This window comes from Biomphalaria glabrata, chromosome 18 (assembly GCF_947242115.1).
Source record: "Biomphalaria glabrata chromosome 18, xgBioGlab47.1, whole genome shotgun sequence".
Lineage (NCBI taxonomy): Eukaryota > Metazoa > Mollusca > Gastropoda > Planorbidae > Biomphalaria > Biomphalaria glabrata.
Window position 1 is genome coordinate 17,277,982 of NC_074728.1, and position 27,304 is coordinate 17,305,285.

General features: G+C 35.7%; 1 pseudogene; it reads right to left on the reverse strand.

Annotated features, from left to right (window-relative positions):
• Positions 1–2,325: 2,325 nt before the first annotated feature.
• On the reverse strand, positions 2,326–21,341 carry LOC106079841 (uncharacterized; annotated as a pseudogene).
• Between the last annotated feature and the right edge of the window lie 5,963 nt (positions 21,342–27,304).

Here is a 27,304-nt window from a genome sequence, read left to right on the forward strand (position 1 = left end):
TTTGACAGTACATTTCCTCATGAAAGCACTCAATGAACTTAAGTAGTTTGGGAGGGCAACCTATTTTCCTTAGGAGTTTGAAAAGGCCACTTCTGCTGACCATGTCAAAGGCTTTACTTAGATCAACAAATACGATGTAAAGGGGTCTGTCTCTCTCTCTGAATTTCTCCTGCAGTAGTCGTAGAGAAGATATCATGTCTAAAGTGGATCTACCACTCCTGAATCCACACTGAGACTCAGGGTAGACTCTAGAAGCTATCACTTGCAGCCTGGATAGTGCAACCCTAGCAAAGATTTAGCCCACTATAATGAGAAGAGAGATACCTCTATAATTGTTGCAGTCACTCCGATCCCTTTTGTTATCTTATCTTATATAATACAGACGTTACTTCAAAAAAAGAAGATGTTACGTCCTACGCGTCATGCATTTAGTCATGCATATTAACCAATGACTTAAATTCAGCCAAGTCACTGGTTTTCCTGGCTAGCTCAGGCAACCCATTCCATGCTCTAATAGCACTAGGGAAGAAGGAGTGTTTGTACAAATTTGTCCTAGCATATGGGACGAGGAATGTGCTTTTATCTTTGTGTCTTTCAGAGTATTTTATTAAATTTTGTTTTTGTATTTGAAGATTATGGTTCAGTGTTTTATGTATGATTGCTACTTTATTTTTGAGCCTTCTGTCCTGAAGGCTTTCTAAATTTAGTGATTTTACTAAAGGTGTTACTCTAGTCAAATGTGAATATTCGTTTGTTATGAATCGCACTGCTCTATTTTGTGTCTGTTCCAGTTTTTTAATGTTTTCTTGAGTTGAGGGGTCCCAAACGGAGGATGCATATTCTATTATTGGCCTAACCAAAGTTAAATAACATTTTAGTTTTATGTTCTTATTTGATTTATAGAAATTTCTTTTAATAAATCCTAATGCTTTGTTTGATTTTTTTGTAGTTTCATCAATATGTGGATTCCATGACAGTTTTTCATTTATTATAACACCTAGGTATTTTGCGTTTTTAGTCTGTGTTACTGGTTTGCCATGAATAAGATAAGTGGAATTAATTTGTTTTAGTTTTTTTGTTACTCTTAACAACTGACATTTTTCTGGGTGGAAAGACATGCTCCAATTTGATTCCCATTTCTGTAATTCATCTAATTCTCTTTGTAAAATATCTGTGTCCTGTGTTGTTTATATTGTTCTATATATTATGCAATCGTCTGCAAATAATCTGACTTTTGTTCCTGAACTAATGCAATTTGGTAAATCATTTATGTAAATTAAAAATAGTAGTGGACCCAAGACTGTTCCTTGTATATTGTGACTATAGTTGCATCACACATGTCCTGTGGGACATGACCTGTTTCCCCAACAGCGGCAGGGGAGAATATAGAGTTCAGGGAGCAGGAGTGATTGGTGGACTTTCACTACTTCCACTGGGATACCATCACTCCCTGGAGATTTTCTATTTTTTATGCAGTTAATTGCTTTTTTGAGGTCACTAAGGCTCGGAAGCTCATCTAGGCATTCCAGTACTGGAAGATCTGGTAGAGAAGCCAGGGCGACATCGTTTACTGTGTTATGTGTGGCATAGACTTCGAGGTAGTGTTCTGTCCATCGTTCTAGCTGCTTGATTTGATCTGTAATTTTTTCTCCCGATTTGGATAGAAGGGGGGCAGGCTTAGACACTGTTGGACCAAGGGCCGCTTTAATGCCATCAAACAGAGCTTTTGCTATTTCCTGAGTAGAGACTGTCTTAGATTCTGTTGCAGGTATCCCTCCAAAAGTTGTTAGCACTTTGTCTAGCCTTTGTTTCGGCTCTTTATTAGCACTTTTGAAGAAAAATTTTGGACAGGCTTTGTCTTTTGAGCGAGGTGTGCAGATCGCTTTTTCTCGATGCAAGGTTCCATATGTGCTAGATTCGCCTCAACACACAGGTCCGGTAAATTAGCATAGATATAATATGGCAACTGCTTTAGGTTACGACCTAAAAGAGTTTAGAAAAAAAATTTAATTCAAGAGGCCAAGTCAGAACTATTACTATGTGGCAAAGAACTATCATTATGATGAAAATGTAAATGACCGTGAAAACTATTTTATTATCTTCATTTTTTTTTTTACTTAGAGGTAACCCATTTACCTCAAAAACTTGATTACTGTATTAAATATATTTTTTTTATTAAACATCAATTTCTAATGGTCCTACTAAATCGTTGAAAAAAAAAGATATTTTGAAAAATTCCACATTGTAAAGATTCTGTGAGATGTACATTGGCAGTGTACAATAGTATGAAGTGGCACTGTGAGGAAAACTATATAAACAAAATTATTTTTTTTTACAATCTTTAAATTAAAACAGATTAGTTATAACATTGAAAAACACAAAAATAATTAAGCATTTTAATGCTAAATAGTATGTGTTTTAATGTTTTATTTACTATTAATTATAACAATATAGTAACAAAAAAGCATGAAATGTACCTACAACATTATCCCGTGCTACCCAGTTATATTTTAACAATAATAAATAATAATAGGGTACCAGTAGTGAGATACTCAAAGATCATGTCCATAAACAAACATTTTAATATTTGAAGTGCAGTTAACCCAAACACATGGAGCATCCACTTGTAATATATTAGAATAAATATATTCATATCAAATTGGACATTTTATTTTTTAAAAAATTATTTACATCCTGTGTATATTTTGATAAAAAATATGAAAAAAGAAAATGTCAACAGTAACAAAAAAAAAAAAAAGATTTATGCTGAACTTTGAAATAGTGCAAACACTGGTCTGTATGGAGTAGAAACACCACTTAAATTCACTGATAGTTTAAAACTAATGAAAGTGAGAATTCTTTCATGAATATTTCAAAAAGAATTTGACCAGTGTGCCAACTATTTCTAGGTCCAACATTTTTTTTACCTTGACATTTTTGTTCAAAACAAAATCAAACATTGAAACAAAACAGGATTTAAAAAATGTACTAATAAAAAACAAAAGAAAAGATTTGTGTTACTCTATGTGAACTGATGAGCTTATATGAAGAAATGTCATTCAATAAATAGATTGTGACCTAATGCCAACTATCCACAAATGAAATACCACTACAAAAATCAATGTTTTCATGTTAATAGATTCATTCTATTCTTAGTGGATTCAATGTGCATATGACAGGTCTAGACTGTAGTCACCATACAAGCTGCCAATAGTTCTGCATCACTCTTGTTTTCTTTACCTGTTGAAAGATTTCTCTGTTGTCTTCTTGCCAACATTTCTGTTTTTGTCAAGTGTTTTCCAGGATTAGAGGACAGACTATCACTGTCCCTGTTTTCACCCAGGTGGTCATCAGAACACTGCTGGTTGGTTGACACTGGCATGGAGGAGAGAATCTCTGCTACCAAGCCACTGGCATTACCATTTGGCAAAGAGGATGAAGGATTATAATTAAAAGGGGCCACAATGGCAGATGGGCTTACTTTGTGTTCAGTACGTAACTGTCCTGGTTTTGGCGTTATGGAAGTTGATGTCCCTTGGTGACAGATCAATTTATCATCCATATCACACATTGTTGAGGGTTCAATCTTAATGTTAGCACTAAAAAAATCATAGTCCTTTTTATCTTTGTGATTTTTCTTTTCTTTGTGGCTACATTTTTTACCCTTGCTTAGTTCTTTATCAGCAGATTTAGACTTGGGAAGTTCATTGTTCTTCTTGGATTCCTTATCCTTGTGTCTGCTGGAACTGAAAAGTCGTTTGAGGACTTTGGACTTAGTTTTTCCTTTCTCCTTCTGTTTGTTTTTCTTGTCATTTTTGGATGTGGTTGTGTCACTCATACTCATGCCACTGATGAAACTGCTGTCAGTCACTGAAGTTTTCTGTTTGAACCCAAGGCTCTGGTTAAATCCTATGGAATCATTAAAAGAACACATTGACTTGCAAGTTTCGTCACCATTGGGTAACTCCAAGTTAGAGATAATTGGGTCTCTCCTTTTCTTTCTGAATGTGCTGGAATCTATATGAGAGCTGGAGTCACAACTTTGATCAAGAGAATCAGCTGACTCTGAGTGGTCATTGGTTGTTTGATGATTAAGCATGGAGTCATCAAATACGTTGCTCTCTACACTGTCATTTGTGTCATACAGGTTTTGGTCATCCTCCTCCTCATGGTCATCATACAGCTCAAACACTTCCCCCCTCCTCACACCTCTCTCTGGAGATTCATAGCTTGTTTGTTTCTGTTTGGTCAACTTGGAGACATCAGCAGCTTTCTTGACACTGGGCTGGCTTGGTTTACGACCTTTAGCTACCTTCACATCAGAAGCTATCTTTTCATAAGTGGCACTATTACATAGGCCATCAGAAGAGGACTCAGATACTGTAAGACTGAAGGATGTTTTTGCCTTAAACCCAGAGGGTGGAAGACTGCTAGGTTTGGTGCTACTAGCAGATGTAGACACTGGAAGTTTGGACATAGATGATGCAGAAGATGAAGGGCTTTCTCTTGAAGGTAATCTTTCAAGGCTGCCATCTCTTTTCCACAATGTTGCTATCTTGCTAGGCACTTGTTTCTTGTTGGAAACACCAGGCGGTGTTCGTTCATTGCATTCTGTATTAAGTGATGAGTTTGATCCATCTAAAGCTTTTGTAGGAATACCAGATGTAGATGAATGGGAAGATCTGCGACTGTTACCAGAACTAACAGGGGTCAAAGGTTGATTAGGTGCTTTCAAACTATCACTGGATCTATTAACATTGCTGGCTTTTGTATCATTGCTCAAACTTCTAGCAAACCCTTTAACAGTGCCAACATTGGCAGGGCTACTACTATTTTTGGTAATTGCTGATTTCTTTTCACTAGCAGTTTGGCTTAGAGAATTCCCACTGACTGATCTTGAAGCACTGGTTGCTATTTTATTTGTTTGGTTTGGGGACACATTAGCCAATGCTTTATTTCCTTGGCTTAAAGTAGGTAATTTGGATTGGTTCAGACCATTATTACAGCTGACAGATGCTTTGGCAATAGTTGGTATAGAACTTGGGGATTTGTTGGGTGTTTTTAAGGCACGTTTTACAGCAGGAGCTTCTTTAGAATTCATTTGAACCAGTTTATCTTGAGCATTTTCTTCTATATAGTCCGAAAAGTTGAATGTTTTGTTCCAAGAATCACTAGTCAGGCCGTTGGACAGTCTATTTCCTAAGTCACCTGATGAAATATTCAATGACTCTGTCCTCTGTTTATTTTCTTTTATTTCAGAGCTCAGTGTTTGACTGACAGTGTTAGGAAAAGAGCCCCCTTCAGTGTTCACAACATTGGTGTTTTTTGTAGCTGTGCTTGATGGAGGGGAACTGGAGCTCTTAGTTACAACTGGTTTAGTCATGCTAGAACAACCTGCTGGAGAGTTGCCTTGAGCTGCCCTTGGGTTAGATTGTTTACCATTTGTGGTGACCTTCATCCTCATCATTAAAAAGTGTACAACATTTAGTTCACTAGTGTATTCTGCTTTAACTGTGACATTGCCAGCCTCACTGTCATCATAATCTACCTTTAATGTCTGGTTCACAGACTCCTCATCAGCAGTCAGTTCAACCACACTGTGATCATTAAACACAGCTGTATCAATGTCCACATCATCATGCAGTGCTAAGAGGCCTCCCATGTTGTCATTGGAGATCTCACAAACTTCAACAAAGTCACTTATTTCTTTACTAGTCTTCATTGGATTAGTCTGGCTGCCTAACTGCCTGTCATGAAGAACATACTGAACAGATTCCAGAGAGCCTTGATACATATGCTGACCTGTATGACAGTTGGCTTTGGCTAATTTGTTACTAATCTCCTTCTCAGCTTTTAAATAATTATCATTGTCCTGAGAATGGGATCTAAAGTGGCTCCTAACATTAGTGTTTTCACCCTGTGAATGGTGACGCTGCCTGTGCCAGTTGCAGTAGCGAGACTGTCGAGATGTTGGTGTAGCCTGAAGGTCAAGGTCCAGTTCTGTGGTGTTTGAACAAGACCTCGTCATCAAGTTCTCATAACTGCTCTGGTCATGAGACAGAGATCCCTGAGAACCATTGTCACTACCAATGTGGTAGCCATTAGACAGTCCTGTGGTCATCTCAAACGAGGCACTCTTTGTGAGTCCACCATTCATCGCAATGTTGCCCCCAGCTTTAGGGACAAAGAACTTGCCCCTAGAGTGTCTTTTAGTTTTGTCCTCTCCTCTAGAATGCCTAGACTTAGGCATTACTGAGTTGATGCACTGTTCTAACAGGGCCTGTTCAGATGGAGTTGGATCACAGTCTGCTAACTCATCGTTTAAGGAATCATTAAATTCATTCTGCTTCATTTCTAACTTTATTTTAATTCCTGTAGAACTATTTTGATTTGGTGCTGGCACATAGGGCTGTTCTGGCTTATCTAAACTTGTGATGGAACTCAATGATGAGTTCCCGGAAAAACAAACTGGTGTATCCTCAACAACAAATTTGATTGGTCGGTCGACTTTATCCCCAGCCACACTTAAATCACTTAAGGAAGTGGCAGCTGAAAAGTTTAAGGGAGTCCCCTCTGTAGCATAAGACCTGATGCAGTCTTCATTGATATCCACATATTGGTTCAAGTTCTGAGTGTGTGGTAAGAGAGAGTCACACACATTTCTGGTAACAGCTAAACCTTTCTTTGGAGACCTCAGTTCAGCTGCTCTGTTGAGTGCAGGAGTTAAGTTTTTACTGACAGAAGATTTGACAGTGGCAGCTGTGTGAGCTATGGATGGCACCATGAAGTTAGCAGTTGAGGATCCTGAAGCTACTGCCGCAGCATCTGTTGAAAGTTTGAAAGTTTTAATTGGTGTTTTTGCAGGCTCAGATTTTAAAGGAATTTTAGCATTTTTTAGATTGATTCCAGACCTTAATAGTTTGGTGCTAGTAGGGGTAGAGCTTTGCTGGGTTGGTGTGATGGTCTTAGAATGTTCAGCTGAAGGAGTTGACAGCTTTGGTCTAGCTGAAGCATTGGTTGGAATGGCTGATTTTTTTCTTACAGTGTTCTTCACAGTTGCTCGTCTGATCTTTCTAGCAGATGATGAGGCAGACGGTGTTGGCATTCCAGAACTAATGCACTGTGCCAAAATGTCCTCCTCTCTTTCAGACATGGAAGAATCTCCGTCTTCCTGCTTCAGTTGCTCTGTGGCTGGAGACCAGGGCTTATTGACAGCTACAGTGGCTGTTGTGGGAGCTGATGCCATTTTAGTCACTATCTCTGTACCACTTTCTGTTTCCTGGACCTTAGTTAAGTTAGGTTCTTGGGCCTGTGTTGATGCTTCAGTTTTTGCTGCTATTGACTGTTCTTTTGCTGGAATTTCAGACATTTTGGGGGTTGGGTTTAACCCAAGATAAGAAGCAGGTATTTCAAGTTTCCCACTCACTGCTACCTCAGATTCATTGGCATGCTCTACTAGAGTTGGCAATGTCTTGGCTCTATTTGTAACATTATTTGGGAATACACTTGGAGGTGCAATACTTTTCTGAAAAGTACTAAATGTAATGGGTGGGGTTTCCTGGGAGTATGCAGAAAAATTGACAGGTTGATCTTCCTCAAAATCAGCAAATGTATTCAATAAAAGCAAGTCTTTCTCAGCATTTCTGATCGCAAAGTTTATGGGTTTATCATCTTCTTCAAAGCTGGTAAAATTCAAATAGGGTTCAGGTTTGAACAGATTTACTGGTTTTCTTACGTCCAATATTTGCTTGGCTGCTGCCAGAGGCTTGGGTCCCAATCCAACATCTTTAAACCTTTGGGTTGGTGAGTGTGTCCTACTGGGACTGGAAGGCATGGACTCTGAAGGTGAGTCTGGGATGTAACTGGTAGAGACAACCTCACTAGCCCTGCGACTGTATTCACTAATGACTGAGCTGTGTACTGACTGAGTGTCAAAACTGCTCAAAGATTCTGGAGAGCTACTTCGACTGAACATTAATGGAGTTTCCTCAACCTGAACAAGCAAAAATAAAGTGTATTAATAAATGGTATTAATGGTATTAACCATTGTTTAATACCTAGAAAACCAATAACATCAGATCTATTATACATTTTGACAGATTGCATACAAAATATTAATGTCTTATTTTTGTTTATGTTGGCAATAAAAAAAAATACTGAAAAAGTAAAAACAAAAGAATTAAAAAATAGGAAAAATTTATTCACCTGATGATTTTCATCAAAAGTCACTGTTTTTGCCTCTCTATCAGTACGGGCAACCTGGTCAGTAGAAGTTCGTCTTAGTTTTGATCCAGGCTTGCCTGAAGCAGCAGCTGCTTGTTCGTTTTCAATGACCCTGGCCTCTGGAGTTTCTATCTCTTCTATGTTAGCAAGCTCAATCTAGTCAACACACACAATAAGAAACTATTATTATTTAAGTCCTTGAACATTTCTATTAACTTTTTTTTTCTTATCTTATTAAATAGATTACAGATGCTACTTCAAAAAAAAAAAAAAAGATAATTATGTCCTACACATTTCATGTGTCAATCTAGTCATGCATGTTAATCAGTAACTTCAACTCTGCTACATTTACACAAATCAATAACATTTTAAACCTTTAGCACTTGCCAATTTGCTTGTGACATCTAGCCTGATTCTATAAATGAACAGTTTAAAAAGTAATATAACTTGTTCAGATAGAATGATAGTCAAAGGAAAACTAACATGATAATGTTCTCACCTTTTCAGTCATGTTTCCAACAAGTCTAACAGGTCCATCTCCATCTCTGGCCTCACTGCTATGTAAACTACTAAGGGAAGAAACTCTTGAAAAACAGACTGGTGTCCCTTCCTCACAGTATCTCTTTGTCTGATCCAAAGCACCTACAATATCAGCCAGAAACAAGTTGTTTTTTTTATATACATGAATGAGTGTTACTTGATAAGAACCATATGTTTAAGATTTTTTTTTTTCCATTATATTTTCAACTGTTTCAGCGCAACTTATTTTGACAAAAACTTCAAGGGGGTTGGGGGGGAGAGATATTAATAAAACTAACTACTAATCTACTAAGGTAGTGATCTAACTTTTTTTATTTTATTATATAATCTAACATATTTTATTTTATTGTAAAAGAAAATGACTAGGCTAGAAAAAAAAAGTAATAAATAAAATAAATTATTCAAGAAAATTTTTTTTTAAATTTAATTTTAACTGAGCACAGAAAAAGGAAATGTATTTTAAAACTTGATTAAAAAACTATATACTTGAAGTTTAACCTTTTTGTTATACATTTAATCCAAAAATATTGAAAAATCACAAAACCAAACACTTTTTGTGACTTCGGATTCCATAAAAGAATAACAAACACACTAAGAAATTGTACCTGCGAAATAAACTAAAACAGAGGAATCACTAACAAACTGTTGTCTTTTTTTTAACATGTTTCTCCTGCATCTAATTTACTACCAAAACAAAGAATCATCACTCTCACACACAGAAACTTTTAAAAAAAAAAATGGAACTAAAAAGTGTAACATTAAAAAGTTACTCCCCCGAGAGTAACTCTGCACTTAAAGAGGGAATGAATTGTGGAAGTAATTTAGTTTCCTTGATTGTTCCTATATCAGTTGTTTAAGACCAGCATGCACTTAAATGTTAAGTGGAAACAACTTATTGTGGAAATTCATACAGAAATATTGTCAGCAGTTTTCCTTGAGACTAATGATCTTTTATAACTTGGATGGCTGCCTGGTCGTGCGGTTTTCGCGCTGGACTGTTGTTAAGATTTATCGATGGTCCCGGGTTCAAACCCTGCCCACTCCCATCCCCCGTCGTTCTGCAGGAGGTTTGGACTAGGAAGTAATTATCTTCAACTCTGAAGGAACATCCGAAACATGTAAAACATTTTATAACTTATAACCCTAAACTAACTAAACTCTAAGATTGTGTGGTACTATTAGTTGACTAAACTTATTATAGTGCCAATTTTGCATTTCTTGGACCTTCTATACCAGCGCATTTGTGTGTGCAGAAGATATGCAATATATATATGGGGGCTTGAGTGGATGAGTGTTAAAGCACTTGACTTGATTTTTAATTAGTTTTTTAGGATACTCCTTGTAATAGTAGGCTAGTAGAGACTAACAAACACTTTCTTGTCTGTTTAAATGCTCCTTTATTCATGTTAGATCGTCCATATGTATAGGCCTAAAAGGAATTCAATTATCCCCCTTATCTATTAATTCTTTCACATCAGCAACATGCATCACTGGGTTACAATAATGAGACGGGCCTGATGAAACAATAACATTTACTATCACACTCCTGGGTCAACCAACTCTAATGGGTCGCTGACATTAGTTGGGGAAAGTAAAGATATCTGGAAGTTGTGCTGGCCACATGACACCCTCATTAACTGTCAACCATAATAACAGATGACTCCTTGTTTAGAATGTTAATAAACGATCACCTTTAAAGAACTTACTACTGTCAATACTTTTAAAATATTTAATGAAAAAAAAATATTTCTACACTTTTGAAATAACCTTTGATATTATATCATAAAGCATCAATGCTAGTCTTGTGGCTTAAATTGGTTCTTAACAAAGCTAAAAAAATTAAGATTTTTAAATGTAAATTTAAAGACACTGTAAATGTAGCAACAAAACAAATTATTAAAGACCATCACCTTCATAAGTATCAGCATGAAAATTAGGTTGGTCTGTTTGTATGTCCGACATCTGAGAACTTGCTTTGAACGACATGGGCGCTATACATAGAAACATAAAATGTTATCACTAACACCATAGCTTATTTATATAAGTCATTTTTCTAAAACAAATATACAACATCAATAATAATAATAAATCTGTGCAATAGGAAATATTTTTTTCCATGATTTCTTTTTAGAATTATTACAAAATTTTAAGTAGTTCGACTTGAATTTGAACGTGAGGATTCAAACCTCAAGTCAACATACTACCAAAGAGCCAGCCAAGTCAGTGGCGTAGCTAGCAATGTGCAAGTGGTGCGGGCCGCACTGGGCATCAAGAGGTGGGGGGCATTAAACTGTAGGGTGGCCAAGCCCTGATCAAGTGGTTTTAGCCTCTCAGCCACACATCACTTGCTTGGAAGGAACTTGAAGTTTGTCTGTGACTAGGTAACAATAATGACAGCAAGGCTCAAGATTTCATTAAGCAAGAGGGGAAAATGTGGAGAGATTTTATGTAGAGAATCTTTGACATCATGCATTTTCCCTTAAGGAGAATTTGGCACTCCGTAGGCATTGCGAACGAGTTGAAGAAGAAATAGCATTACAAAATCAAAGAAATATCCTGGAGTGAAATTACTATGGAAGTACAATCCATTCCTGAGAGACCGAAAATTTTAAATCAATCTCGATGGTTCTCCCAATCACATAGACAAAAACTAATTTTGTCTGGGAACTTCAGGTAATTATCACAGTTTCTCCAGAAGTCTCAGAACTTTCAAAACAAGAATCTATTGAGTTTTAGAGTTTTATATATATAAAAAATATGTCGTCCCCGAATATTGCCATCTTGATTCGCATATTTATTTATACCATTGTGGTAAGTGTGGCTACATGCAAGCAAAGTTTTTCCAAGAAAAACTAACAATCAACGATGACCGATTTACGACTTACTAATTTTGTAATTTCGTCTATTGAACAAGACCTAGTGGGGAAAAAATCTGATTTTGAAAAAATTATCGATAACTTGCTGGTGAGAAACCTCTTGAGATTCACTTGTATTATTTATTTTTTTTTGTAAAATTGTTTCTTTGCGAAATAGCAATAAACTTCATTTCAAAATTAGAAACTTTTCGCTGTTTTAAAACTTTTTTTTGGAGAGCATCATGAGGATCTGCAGCACAGAGCATCAAATACTCAAGCTACACCACTAAGCCAAGTGCTTTAAAAAAATAGTAGGTATTATAGTTATCTATTGTTAATTTCTAATTTTAGATGATTACTAAGTCTCTACACAAGGCTCATACTGTCTCCATATAAAAAAAAATTAATTAGTTATGACTAATGGATACAAAATAATTTGTCAATTTTTTTTATTGATTCCTGTTTTGTTAGGGGCAATGAATAATGAATAATTGTGCAAAGTAATTACAAAAGTAATTAAGTGTTTGTTATGTCATCATGTGTACAGTTTATTTCTGAAGAAAAGATTTGTCTTGGAACTAGTAGTACACTTTTTTTCCAATTTATTTTCAAAATATTTCAAAAGTTATGAGTTGAAACAATCAACATGTAATACAGCAAAAACAAACCATCTTCCTGTAATAACCACATTGAGCTGTTGATAAAATTTTAATCAATTTATATGTGATCAACAATATATAATGTGATATTAATAATGAACTTTAAATAGATTACAAGTGTTTCTTTTAACTCAATGCTCTTGAATCAAGATAGCGCTACCCTTGTTTACATTCAGTCAGTTAAAGATATTCATTTTACCTTTTTGTATTAAAATCAAAACCACCAATTTTTTTAGAAACAATTAAGGTTAGAACTTAAAATTATAGATATAACTTTACATAGCATTATTTGCATTAATTAAATATAATTTTGTGACTTTTATTAAACATTGTATTACAAAAAACAAAAAAAACAGGCACAAAAACAAGCTAATCATTAAATACAATTTAACTATCTGATACAAACATTGTACATGTAACTTTTGAGTGAAACTGGTGTGCACATTTATTTTATTTTCTATTGTTATAATGTTTTGTTTTGTGTGATGAAATGTCCTCATATATGTCAATAAAAGTCAGTTTGAAAGAAGAATGTTGAGAGCTCAATATGTTTTCTGCCTCATGTATAATAAAGATTATTATTATCATTAATGAAAGGGTGAATTTACAGTTTGGTTCTAGACTACTGAGATGTGAAAGTGCACTAGATTATTTATTTAATGTTTCTACATTCCATTCATGGTAAAAGCAATAATAATGTTATACAACTTACCACTATTGCGTCCACTGCTCCCACATACTACATTAGAACCTGTTCGTCTATCAGTTGTCTGACTACCGGAACTACCTGCTACATGGTCAGCTTCACATTTTACTTTAGTCATAGTCTGGTCAGACTCAGTCAAAGTTCTATCTGGGTCAATAAGTGTAGCATTCTTTGAGGCAGCACCATCATCATAATTATCTAGGCCAATTTTGTTCATATCTTCATCTCTTTCCTCATCAGATTTACCAGCTTGAGTCAGGTCTGTGAGGGATGTTGCTGTAGATAGGTAAGGAGTGCCTTCTGTACAGAATGTTCTCACCTGGTCATCATTAGAGCTGTTATCCATTCTGTAGTCAGCTCTCATGGCCTCAGCATACTTACATTCTACACAGTGGCGCTCATCTTGATACACAGGAATATCTGGGCCTTCAGCTGTTGCATTATCTCTGTATCTGATGGAATAGTTAATTGGCTGCTCCTGGAAACTGTCACTACAACTCTCTTCAGACACCTCATTGTAACGGAGGCTGAAATCTGTGGGTTGATCCACTACACAATCTAAGTCTGTTTCTGCATACACACTCAATAGCTGCATTGGAAGATGGTGTGTTTTGTTCTGATGGGCAGCAGGCATGGTGCGGAACTGTGTGGAAGAATTGTTAAACCTCTTTCCTGGAGTAGAAGTACTCTCTTGGCTACCAGCACAAGCCATGAGCTGTGGTAAGAGCATTCGATTGGCAGTGTCTGCACTATTTTTAAATGCTCCAGAAGCTTGATTGTGGTTGTAGACAAACCTTCGAGGTTCATTTTCAGATCTGTGGACTTCATTAGTAGGGGAATCTCGAGAATTATCAACATTTTCACAGATTTTGGACAAGCTTTGGTCTAGTTCTGCTTCCATAGCCTGCTGCTTAAGAGCATGAAGACTAGGTCGAGTTGCTTTAACAGTTTTTTCATTCTCTACGGGATTTCCAGAAGGAATAGATGAGACTAAATTCCTAAGTGCAGCTGAACTTTCACTTGATATCATTTTATGTCTTGAATGAACTAAATTTTTTAACATACTGACTGCTCCCATTTCTCAGAGTATTTTGATCTTCTTCACATCTTGCAGATAAATTCCACAGTGTCCCACATGCATTGCTGACAATAGTTAGGCTGGTGGAGCGAAGGTGATGGAGTAGGATTTGAAGACACCCACTCTGACGGAGAATTAGACGGTAATCTTCTCTTATGGCTATTTGACTAGAAACATTGCGGAGAATACCCCCTCCATTTTCTACAATGGCTAGAGTTTTTGCAGCGCTCTTGTAAGTTAGAAGACCAACAAGAAACTGAAGAGCTCCATCAACAGCACAGATTTCAGCCTTGTTCTCAGAACAATGAGATGATAAGTTCCAAAGAGCTGACAGAATACTCTTTAAAGTTGTTTCTTTCTTTACAATCATGGCAGATTTCATAAATGTAGTCACAGCACCAATCTGAAACAGCCAGAAAGACCTTGTTTAAGAAACAAAAACATAAGACATTAAAAACTCTCAATTCTAAGCTTTTTGCCACACTTTTCATTATGTAATTATTACACACGATATTTATGGATATTGCTTGACTCTAAAATCAAACTGATGCACTCCATGTTCATGGCCACATTCTTATATGCTTGCAAGTCTTGGATGCTGACTGCAGAGCTAGAGAGGAGGTTCATATCAATAAAATGATGCTAGGTATCTACCACAAAGAGCGCATCACAAATGAGGAAATTCAAAACAGGATCTTATGGCTATGGGACCCCAGGACAACCTGCTGACCACTGTCAAAAAACTACAACTTTATGGACATCTTACAAGGTCCTCACAACGTGCATAGATGTTCTTAGGGAAGAGTACCAGGGAAAAGAAGACAGACCAACGTAAAGATGACGTCAAAGAATGGATATTAAAAGAGATTCTATCCTAGGCAAAAGCAAAGAGGATTGTAAAAAGATCTTTCATCATGTGTGGTGCCCCAATAGTTTAACAGACTAGGGATAGATGAAAGTGAGGCTTGATGCAAGCTTTCTAGTCTAAGTTAAGCTCCTCGCACTCATTAAGGCAGGTATCTGCTTTCACCTGTCAATAAGAAGAGCTTTACCGTGCTTGGAGTCTAATCCTCACAACTGGCTAGGTGCTGAAGTATTTCCAATGCATGCCATTTAGAAGTATTATAAAGACAGTAAAAGTTTATTGCCACTAATAAAATAATAATAATAATAATAATGGCCGCCGGAAGCTAACATTCCGAGGAACATCCTAGTTGCCTGTCAGAGGGCGGTACTGCTGCAGACCTGCCACATCACCAGAAAATTCCTCAGTGGAAACTGCTAAAGGGACTACGATGAATTTCGTTTCTCTTTAGCGAAACTCGACCATTTCTAACATAATAATAATAAAATAATAATAAAATTTAAGTAATGGAAATTTAATCATTTTCAAAATTCTTAATGGATTCGACATTTTATCAACATTTTGTTTGACATAAGCTAAATATCTGAGTTGTGAATACCTCTCTCAATGTTTTCTTACTAGCAAGATCTGCTCTCCAACTGAGATTCCTGAGCACACTTGCAGCTGCTTGGATCAGATCCTCATTAGGAGACCTCAGCTGGTCCACTAGAGCCTCCATGGCTCCTTTCATGGAGCATAACAAAGCTTTGTTTTTGCCATCACCAAATGTTAAGTTGGTTAGTGTCATACAAGCATACCGGCGTACTGTGGTGCTAAATGTACAGAAAGAAAAATAATGATGAAGCATGATCATTTAAATGTACTAGATAAATACAAATTTGCATATTACAAAGCATGGCCTCCTACAGCCATGAAACAACTATGGTGTTCATATTAGATCTGACTGATTGGTCTAATAAAGACTTGAGGATAAATAAATATATCACCAGCAATGGTATTTTGACTTAAAAAAAAATCTCATCTGATAAACAAGACATGTCTTACTCATAGTCATGAGCAGGTCCAGCAACTCTGTTTTCAATCTCCAACAGTTCAGCTATTGCTTGTAATCCACCTAAAGTACATATGGCGTGCCTGTAATCTTCATCAAATGACAGTTTCATCAGTGCAGCTATAGCAGATCCTGGATGGTGATCCATATCATAACAACCTAGTGTAGTGTTAGACAAAGACATTTTGTTACAAGTGCTTACACACTTATTCCTGACTTTGTTACGAGAAGTCAATTATAATTTTAAAAAGTTACAAGAGAAGAAAAAAAGTATTGCTTCCTAGCTACAGAGTTCACACAGGCTAATATGCTGAATGACATAAACAACATTGTTTCAAAGTTTTACTATTTAAATAATGTTAATAATATAAAACAAATAACAAAATATGTACAAGTCATAATATATTTTTTTTATTATCAAGATCAAATAATAGTTATTTATGAAATTAAAATTTATACTTTTTGACGAACAAGAACAGAATGTTAGAAACACATTAAGCTAGGCTTGTGAACATTTGAAATGACCAATTTTTCAACTGAACGCACCCAAAGTGTCGTTGTTAACGGAACAGAATCAACAAGCTTACTCTTGAAGTATGGAGTACCCCAGGGATCAGTTCTAGGCCCAGTACTGTTCACTATGTATACATATCCACTCAGTGGTGTCATATGGCCAACCGGCATCCTATACCATTTCTTTGCCGATGACTCACAGTTATACAATTCCTCAGTACCATCAGAGGTGTCGCATCTGGCAGAGAAAATCAGTAGTACCGTTGCAAGGGTGAGCAATTGGATGGTTGAAAATAAGCTCAAGATGAACGAAGATAAGACAGAAATAATTAAGATTGGCACCCGGAACAACGTCTCAAAAGTTGAAAGCACAGATTCTCTTTTTATTATGAACTGCCAGCTTCCTTATGTCCATGTAGTGCGGAATCTTGGAGTTTTCTTCAACTCAACACTATCTTTCGACCCACACATAAGTCAGCTCTGCAAGGGTCTTTATCTGCAGCTGCGTAGATTAGTCCAGATCCAACCATATTTAACAACGGAGTCAACAAAAACGCTAGCTGCGGCATTTATACTCTCCCGCCTTGACTACTGTAATGCAGGTATACCTGATGACAAAATAGCCAAACTGCAACGTATACAGAACAACGCCACACGAATAGTACTTAGAAAAAAAGACAAGATTCTGCTACTATGCTCTTGCGCATGCTCCATTGGCTTCCCGGGAAAGTGAGAATCGATTACAAGGTCGCCACACTTTGTCATCAGTGTATATATAACAATGAGATGCCCCTGTACCTTAGAGAACTGATTACTCCATATGTCCCCAAGAGAGCCCTTCGCTCAATGGACTCAACGCTTTTAGTGGTGTCATGTTTCTCCCTCAGGGTTTTTTCAGTGCACAGACCAAAGGTTTGGAACTCACTCCCCATTGATCTCAGACAGACAACATGCTATACCACTTTTAAGAAGAACATTAAGACCTACTTGTTTAAAACTTTTTTAGATTAGTTTTTGATTTCCATTGTCCTGTTTGTGTTTGTAATGTTATTACAGCGCCTTGAGCCTACATTTTTTGTTTGTTAACAGCGCTTTATAAATAAAATTATTTTTATTATTATTAATTAATTACATATCTAAAGAGATAGCCTCAGTCTCTGTCAAAGACATTTATTTTTTATATTGAAATTACTTGTTTTAATGAGTTACAAGATTTCCAATCCTATTATAGACAAATAGAAGTATGAAACAATGTAAAACCAATCTCAGATAATTTGTATATTTTGTGAACCCAACACATTGTGATTTAGAAGTTTGGAACACAACCTACTTGTTGACTATTGATTGCATATTTTCTATTTCACTTTAGAGTGATTTTGCTTTGGTGAGTATAAATTCATTTCTTCCTTTAGGAGATAAGTTTTACTGTAAAGTTAATATCAAGTTCTCAAAAAAAGATTCAGTGAGTTTAACTAGACATTAACAAAGAGCTTATAACTAATGGCCCATACGAGTTAGGTTAGCTGCGTACAAGTAATATTATTTAAACAATCTCTCTGTCTAAACCTTAACAAAATCAGTTATTACTTAGTTGTAATGGTAAAAATATTTTGGGACTAAATATAGTAATAGCTTGACCTCTTTCTTTTTTTTAAATCCACCTTTACAATTGAAGATTGCCCAAACTTCAGTTAGTGGTAACAAGTTCAGTTTTCTTTTTGTGAATGAACTAAAACACTCTGTACCTGATTGTCTCATGGCAATACAGCTGTCTTGGGACTGGGATATGGCAAACAGAGTCCTGGACATGTCATCCTTGTCATGAGTACCAAGCATACTGAGAAGTGAGTACACCATCTCTACCTGTTCGATAGATGCATTTAGCGAAGCAGAGATCAAATAGCAGTGTTAGTTTAAATTTTAAAAAAGCTTAGATATAGAATTAATTAACCGTAGGCCCTATAGAACACAAGGTCTGAAAGGGAAACTTTACTTTTTTACTACTATAGAATTAATTTAAGGAATCCTTGAGATTGGTGTTGAGAAAATGTACAGATATATCATTAAAGATATAAGGAAAATAAACAAAAGTCAGAATCATAGAAAAAAAACATACTTCTACACTATGCCATTCAACCAAAACTATTAAACATTGAAACAAGACTTTGGTAAATAGTAAAGACATATAAAAGTGTTGTAGAGAAATCAAAGTATAGCCTGTTCTCATTGAAGACACTAAGCAAACAAGAAATGAACTTTGCTTACTTTTGATCCAAGTTGTTGTGGTTGGTCACTTGTAGACCCACTGGCTGCTCCCCCACTGCTACTGCTACCACCACTGTTTGTGTTGGTGGAGTTGAAGCTGATAACACTGGCTAAATCCTGGGATGCAGGCAGTGAAGCGCCACTGTTGGACATCACTGAATGAACAGATCAATCATTTTCATTTGATTAATTTGAATTGATGTCATAGTCTGACATAGTCATTGTATTTATAAATTTTATACAGTCAATATTTCAAACAATAAACTAGATCTAGGTCAGGTCTCATTTTTTGTTTTGTTTTAAAAAGACAAGTTCTTATGCCGGCAGATCAAACTTATTAGAATACAATTACTTAATAAGATCTACATACTAACTTTTTATTAGGCGTCTTTGTCTAAGGCCTTGGCCTATGGATTTGTTTCTAACTTTTGTTTACGTTTGTTGATATAAAGTGAAAGTACGGAAATAGGCGCATGCGCGTAACTTATTTCCCGTAACTTCCTGTCTTTCTTTGAATTCGACTTATTAATTTTTAGTTTGAAAGACCAAAACGTTATAGCAAGTGAAAAAAAAAGGCCAATACCGAGCCGGAAATCAGTTGGACCGGCATTTGCCGGCAAGCTTTTTTTTTACTTTGATTTTGCCGGCATGCCGGCTATACCCGGCGATCTTGCTTACATATATGGATGAAAGATGTATGTGTTTGTGTGCGTGTGTGTGTGTCACCAGCAAAGTGTGACACACATGCATTCTATAGAGTGTCTTGTGTTTTGGGGCAAAGTAGGTACTGATCTCCACTTTCTACTTTGCCTAGGCATTCTATAATATGTCTAGTCATTTTATAGAATGACTAGTTCTGTGTCAGGCAAAATAGAAAATGTCACATTTAGAAAGATATTAATAGATTAAATATAAATTAGCAAAAAAAAAAAAAACACAAATGAACAACTAGATTTCTTAAGACTAAAAATACCTTTGCAGGTCCACGTCTTTATACCCTATGCTAAGTGCAATTTCAATTTTCAAATATTTGAATAATTTTTTAATCAGCTAATCATTTTAAAAAATAGTAATATATTAGTTAAATAGAAAATTGTTTAGTTTCTTCAATAGCCCTTGACACCAAAATTAGACTAAGCACTCCCTGGCCTCATTCTTATATGCTTGGACGCTGACTGCACAGCTAGAGAGGAGGATCCTAGCAATGGAATTGAGATGCTAAAGAAGGATCCTAGGTATGACATTTAAAGACTGCATTACAAATTAGAGAGAGGGTTAATGCAGCTATTGGACCCCACGATGACCTGCAAACTATAGTAAAAACAAAAAGCAAACTAAAACTTTATGGCCATATTACAAGATCGTCGGGGCTCACAAAGACCTTTCTTTAGGGAACAGTACAAGGAAAAAGAAAAAGAGGCAGGGTTAGGGTTAGGGTTAGGGTTAGGAAAAGAGGCAGACAAAGAAAGCAATGGCAAAACACAATAAAAAAGAATGCCCAAAAGTAAGTGTATTTCATTTAGAAAAGTTAGCCCCATAAAAGAAAAACTACTAAAATCCAGCCCGTGTCAAAAGCAATTAAGAGTCATAACAATATATTCAATATTAAACACTGTACACTGTAACAAAGTATGAGCATGATTATATTTAGTATGCATATATTATATACTGTATGATTCTTATTAGTAAGATTTCTTTTCAATCTTAAAGAAAACTGACCTATAAAATGTTCAGCTCCAGTTTCTTGACCAAAGTCATCATGATCATCAGTAGCTCCAAGTGTTACCTGGACACAAAGAATACAATTCTGACAATAGATTCCCTTAAAATGTATGATGTGTGCAAAATTTTGCAAATATACTATGTAGAAAAATATAAAAAAGATGAATTTGAAGAGAAAAAAAAATGTATTCCATTCCATTCTAAGAGGTGTTCCGAAATTTGAACACTATGCAAATCGACTACTACAACACATAAAAGCATTACCTACTACTCAGTGTAATTTGTAGCAGAGCATTTCAAAAGTAGGGCAACATCACATTTTACATATCCAAATGTTTTATTCTTTTCACAATGAGCACACTGCATTTGTATTTTATGTTAGACTATAGCCAGGCACTCATAGCATGTATTAATGTTGCAATGATGAGAAGGTATTACTTATTGGCCAGGGTCAGCAGGTTCTCGAAATAATAATATATGATAACCCTAACTCCAAAAGATAAATTGGGTTCTTATAATGTAATATGCAGTTTCCAGGCATTGTGTAAAGCAATTCAAACAAAAAAAAAATAGAGGAGTTGCAAGCCATTTCTTTCCAGAGAATTTATTAATGTTTTCACCAGCTGTCAACAGCTCCCATAAAATGAATGAAGACTGATTATCTTTAGCTGCTGTACTTGAAGTGTTGTTTTCAGGTTTTGAAAATATCAATTGACAGGACACAGAGCAACAACAAAGTATGCAACATGAACTAATCAGATATCATACCATGTTTAAACAATATAGCCTTATGTGTCAATTTTTTTAGAACTACATCTTTGTTAATGTGATCCTTCTCACTGTACCTGTTGCTTGATGCCCCATGGAACAGGAGGTTACCAATAAAGCAATTAAAAAAGGTATCTAACAAAAAAATTGTTTTGTCCAGGGTGTGCCTGCACAAGTGTCTTGCTAAACTACAGAATAAGAGGTGCATTTCACACCATATTTCTAATAATTCCAATGGCTGAAACCAGCTAATGTAGTCCATACCAGTGACAACACACCAATGACTTGAAGCAGAAACAAATGATCTTGCTGCAAATATATTGTCTTTACCCATGATGACATAAATAAGGAACCTTGGATTAATTAATCAATGGTGAAATACTTTTTATTTGAATTAAATGTTATGTATCCATTATAGGATTCTTTAATGGGATGATGCAGCTTTGAAAACATGTCCCTTAGAGCCTTAATAGCAATTTGAGCTAAATAAATTTGCATAAATAAACATGCTTTGAAAATATAGTTTCAAAGCGATCACATCTCATGGCAGCACTATTATGTACATTTGTTCTTCATCACCAAGGGCAGTTTAAATGGAATCACTATCACTGGTGGTACAGCATTTGCCTAGTGTTCCAAAAATGGAACATACAAAATTAGAAGCTAATAATACAATAATTGAATATTAACTTAGGTTACTTCTTTTATCAGCACGATAGCTTCACTACTTCAGAAGTAATAGAGTAAAAAATTGTTAGTACAAGGTTTAGTTCAATAATGTTATTCATTTGACTTTTGATTGATCTTCAAAAATGTGCAGAAAATTTTCATTACTTCTGAGGGGGCTGCTGCACACCAATCCCTGCAATGCTGTGACTAACTCAAAGCACAACATAATAAGTTGTGTCCCAAGAAAGTAGGGGTGCACCGGATAGTACTTTTTGATATCCGACCGGGGCCGGATATGAATGGATAGTAAAATTTGATATTCGGCCGGGGCCGGATACCTAAGTGTCTTGTTAATAGCTTGTGTTGCTGAACATTTTACGAAACTGTTAAATAACATACCTGTATTGGTTGGTTTTATTTTCCTTTTATATACCTTATTGTTTTAAACTCTGTTACTGATTGATTTATTCAAGCTTATCAGTATTTCTAAAAATCTGTATAGCATGAGTGTGTCTGTGTGTATGTACGATGCCACCAACTGTAAAGGATGTGTGTAGGAAGGTCAATGTAAATAATGTTAGTATATATTTAACTAGTTACTAATGTAAATCTCATAAGTAAAGTGCAATCTGCCTTGTATAGTGGTCGGATGTATGTGTTCATGAATTTCAGACCAACAACCTGGTCAGATATACCTAGTGAGCCTACACATTTAGTCCTAGTGTAGTGTGTATTGTTGTTTGTGTTAACCATCAAGCATTGTTTTTTCCTTGAGCATACGCACGCAATAGAGTTTGGTGTCAGTCAAAAAAGATAACAGTCAGTCAAGCATGTAGATAAATTATACCCGTCCACTAGTTAGAGGTCAAGGGTTGTTTTGTTGTTTTTTTTTTACACTCCATCATATTGTTTCTTTGTTTGCTAGATCTAACTGCGGTACTATTGTTCAATTTATTTTATGCGATTTTAAAATTTACTTTAAGGTTTTCCGTTATTTATGTGTAAAAGTCGTCCTAGCCTGATACACAGTGGCTTAGTACGCATCTTAAGTAAAAAAAAAATAGTAATAACAAGGAGTTAATTGACTGTCACAAATTATTAAGAATATTATTATCAAATCAAGACACATATTTGCAGGAATAATATTCAAGTTTACACGTTAGAAAAATTATTTAACCGTAATATTTATTGACAGTGTAATATCCTTTGTTAGCACGTTGTTTTTTTTTCATTCAGGTTTGAAAAATGGTCAATGTCTATCAATAAATTGGGTGTCAAGGACCAAAGAAATAAAATAAAGAGTAGGGTGTGTTTAGCTCTCCATTTAAAGATAGCCCTGGTCGTGTCTTCTACAAAATAATTAGTTACTGGCTTACTGGGCTATATAATCTCGCGGTTTGTGTTCTGTGTAGCTAAAGGTCATTCGTGTAGGTGTGTGTGATCAACCACGTGATTAAGATTTTTCTCCATATAAGCAAACTCTTTGTCCGGATACCCGTGTAGATGTCTGGCTTGAAGTCCAGTTCCCCCCCCCCCCCAATTAAGATTAACTACTAAGTAAACAAACATAGTTCCCTCGTGTGACCTCTAGAGAGTGCTTACGTCCATCGTATCTGACTTGTGGTCACCTGTCAATCAATGAACTCAATGTGATGGACTAAACAAATAAAAGGGGGAGGGAGTTGTTCATCTGGAAATATACCTGGTTACCTTAGAGGTGTGCCCCCCCCCCCAATTAAGATTAACTACTAAGTAAACAAACATAGTTCCCTCGTGTGACCTCTAGAGAGTGCTTACGTCCATCGTATCTGACTTGTGGTCACCTGTCAATCAATGAACTCAATGTGATGGACTAAACAAATAAAAGGGGGAGGGAGTTGTTCATCTGGAAATATACCTGGTTACCTTAGAGGTGTGGCTCCTGTAGTCCAGCCCTCCGTAATAAAGATTAACTACTAAATAAACAAACTCAGTTCCCTCGAAAGGTGTCACCTCTAGAGAGTGTCAATACGCTGACAATAAACCTACGTCCATCGCATTTAACTTGTGGTCACTTGCCAATAAAAAAACTCAATGTGATGGACTAAACAAATAAAAGGGGTGGGAGTTGTTCATCTCTACCTCTGGAGATATACCCGCACAACTAGACAGACGTCTGGTCAGCATGACGTAGTCAAGGAATGTAGCATTTTAACATGTTAACTAGCCTACTCAAAGGTCAAGACAAATTGAAAAAAGTGTCAGCCATTGCTGCTCTTTATGTAAAGCGCATTTATGATGTAAAGTTTCATTTCTATTTATATTAAGTTATTAACACGCACTGTCCTTATCAACCTAATATTCACAGCTCAAGGACGCACGAACCCAACAGTAGCGAGAACACATCACACATACCCTAGGCCATTTTGTCATGTATTTTAAAAATTCCATAATCCATATATTATAAGCAATAAATAAATCCGTACATGTATATTTTATAAAATTAATATGTTAAGTAAATCTTTAAATATTTTTGAATTCTTACAAATGATACTCATGAATCACTTTTTTTCTTTCTGTCTATTGAAAGTATAAATGAGTATTGACAGTATTTAGACAAGACAAAAACATGAGATATTTTTTTTTTTTTAAATTTAGTTTTTAACCCATTTATGCAAAGTGTTCCATTGTTTGAACACCCACCCATGGTAATTATTTATATCCTTCTTATCAAGGCAACCATGGGAATGTGATTTTTAAAATTCATGTAAGCTTTCTTCATTACATACACATGCATACATACACATACATGCATACACACATACAAACAAACATACATGCTTACATACGTTCATACATGCATAGTTGATAAACCCACATGTATATTACTATCTGAGCCAAGACCTCCTAAGGCAGTGATGATAGTGAACTTGCAATCAACATTTCCACATGCAGTGTATCGTAGTGTAAAAGCCACGTGTCTTCTCAATGGATGCTCCAAAACCTATGTCACTGCAAGGGATGCAACAGCTCAATTTTAAAAGTTACTTTTTATTTGTTATTCGTTTAACAAGTCTTTGTGTATTATTTAAAAATTTTTGTGTTTTTTTTTTCATCAATGACCTAACCTTTCTTAAGGGCGGGGATCGATGACGGTGGACAGGATTCAAACCCGTGCCTTCAAAAAGACAGTTCATAAATCATACCACCAGCAGCAGCATTGTGATATATGTCTCAAACACGCTACTGATTTTGTTATACATATTTATATACATAAATAATGATATTTATTTTCTTTGTCCAGGGCCATAGCACTCTTCGGACAGCCTGGACATTCACCAATAAGACTTCCACAAAAGAAGAAAAATATTCGGTTCGAACAAATGTCATGTTGTTTAATCCAGAAAAAGCCTTTGATTGTAACAGGTGCAGTTCACATTTCCATAGGACGAGACTCAAATTTACTTTAGACAGAGCCGATGACGGCACTACTTTCTATTGTTCTGTCTTAACAAATGACACTGTCAACAAGAAGGCTCAGTTTACTGTCTATGTTAAAGAGCCTGTAACTGTTGATTGAAATCTACCACTATGGTGTCTAGACATTTTCAGACACTGGTGTTTCGGGCAGAATCAACGCAAGCATCTGATAAGTCCATTGTTACTGAGCTTCTGCCGACTCCATAAGCATTGTCGGAAGGGTTTGGATGGCTGCGTCTGCGTTGCAAGCCGTAATGGGCAGAATGTGGCCCATGATTCGTATTTATGTTATTACTGAACTATGTTTTGTTCTGTTACATTTTCCCACCTAAAAACAACAAACAATCAAACTCTGTAATAGATTAAATAAATACATTCAGATTTCAAGCAAGTTTTTAAATTCTTGAGTTTTACAAATTACTAAAACATTATAACTTTATTTGTGGGTACTTAACATGAAGCTTTTTTTTCAAATTAAAATAAAAAGTCTTATGTGTTGTCAGGAACAGAAATAATTGTACAGCCTGTAATTGCAAGGTGCCATCCCTCTACTGAATTTTTTGTTCGTGGTAGATTGTCCAGCACACGATCTCTAACATTCCATTATGCTATCGGAAATCTTGGAGTCACTCTGCGGTTTCGTCTCTATTTTGTCGGGAAATTTTGCGCTATTTTGTCCGCGCTATTTTAACGGGTCACCTTTTGACAGGGATGGTGGTATACGCTGAATTAGTCCCATTTAGATTAGGCTGCTGTCTCAAGTTTAATGAACGCAAATATGAAATAGAAACTATAGATAACTACAATATCTTCATTGTTCATAGACTCTACGCTAGTAGAGAGGTTACCGCGTTGGCTTGAGAATCCTGAGAAGTTTTTAGCTGATTTGTTTGAATTCATGTCGGTCTCTTTTCTATTATAATTGTATAAATGTTTTTTTTTATTGTTAGTCTAGATCTATTACAAAAATAATTACATAACTGATTCAAACTAGTTGATATAAGTACGCTTAATATAAGCTTTGTTTTTTCAATAGTATTTTTTAAAAATGTTTTTCCTGTTATTTAATGATAATTCCCATTGGTAAAGAAAGTGCAATATATCAAAAACGTTTTTTTAACTTGCTATAACGCGTGGGACAGGCATGTCAAACACCGTGTTCGGGGGCTGCATGCTGCCCGCTTAAACACGTCAAGAATGATCAAACTAATGTTAAATTATTAAGCGTTTAACAGTCACCACTAATTTTCATGTAAAATATTTACTACAAAAAAGTAAAATAAATAAAACGTAATAACCAACTGCATTGAACTTATTATTTATTCTTTATTGATCAGATTTTTACCAAAAATATAAATTTTTCAAAAATGTATTTCAAATTGAATTAGATGTTGTAATTTCGTTTTATTTATCTTTCAAGTTATCTTTTATTTTTAGTTTTTTATTATCATTAATTGTTAATACAATCATAAATAAGCCAATATAATAGAGTTGGGCTTACAGAAAAATTAACAGTAATTACTATTGTAATTCTATTTTATTTTATTGCCTGAGTTACAACAGACAAAGCTACACTCTGAAAACGTAAAATGGTGAACTATTGCCTAAGTTACAACAGACAAAGATGCACTCTGAAAACTTTAAATGGTGAACTATTGCCTAAGTTACAACAGACAAAGCTGCACTCTGAAAACGGAAGGTGGTGAACTATTGCCAAAGTTACAACAGACAAAGCTACACTCTGAAAACCGAAGGTGGTGAACTATTGCCAAAGTTACAACAGATAAAGCTACACTCTGAAAACTTTAAATGGTGAACTATTGCCAAAGTTACAACAGACAAAGCTACACTCTGAAAACGGAAGGTGGTGAACTATTGCCAAAGTTATAACAGACAAAGCTGCACTCTGAAAACGGAAGGTGGTGAACTAT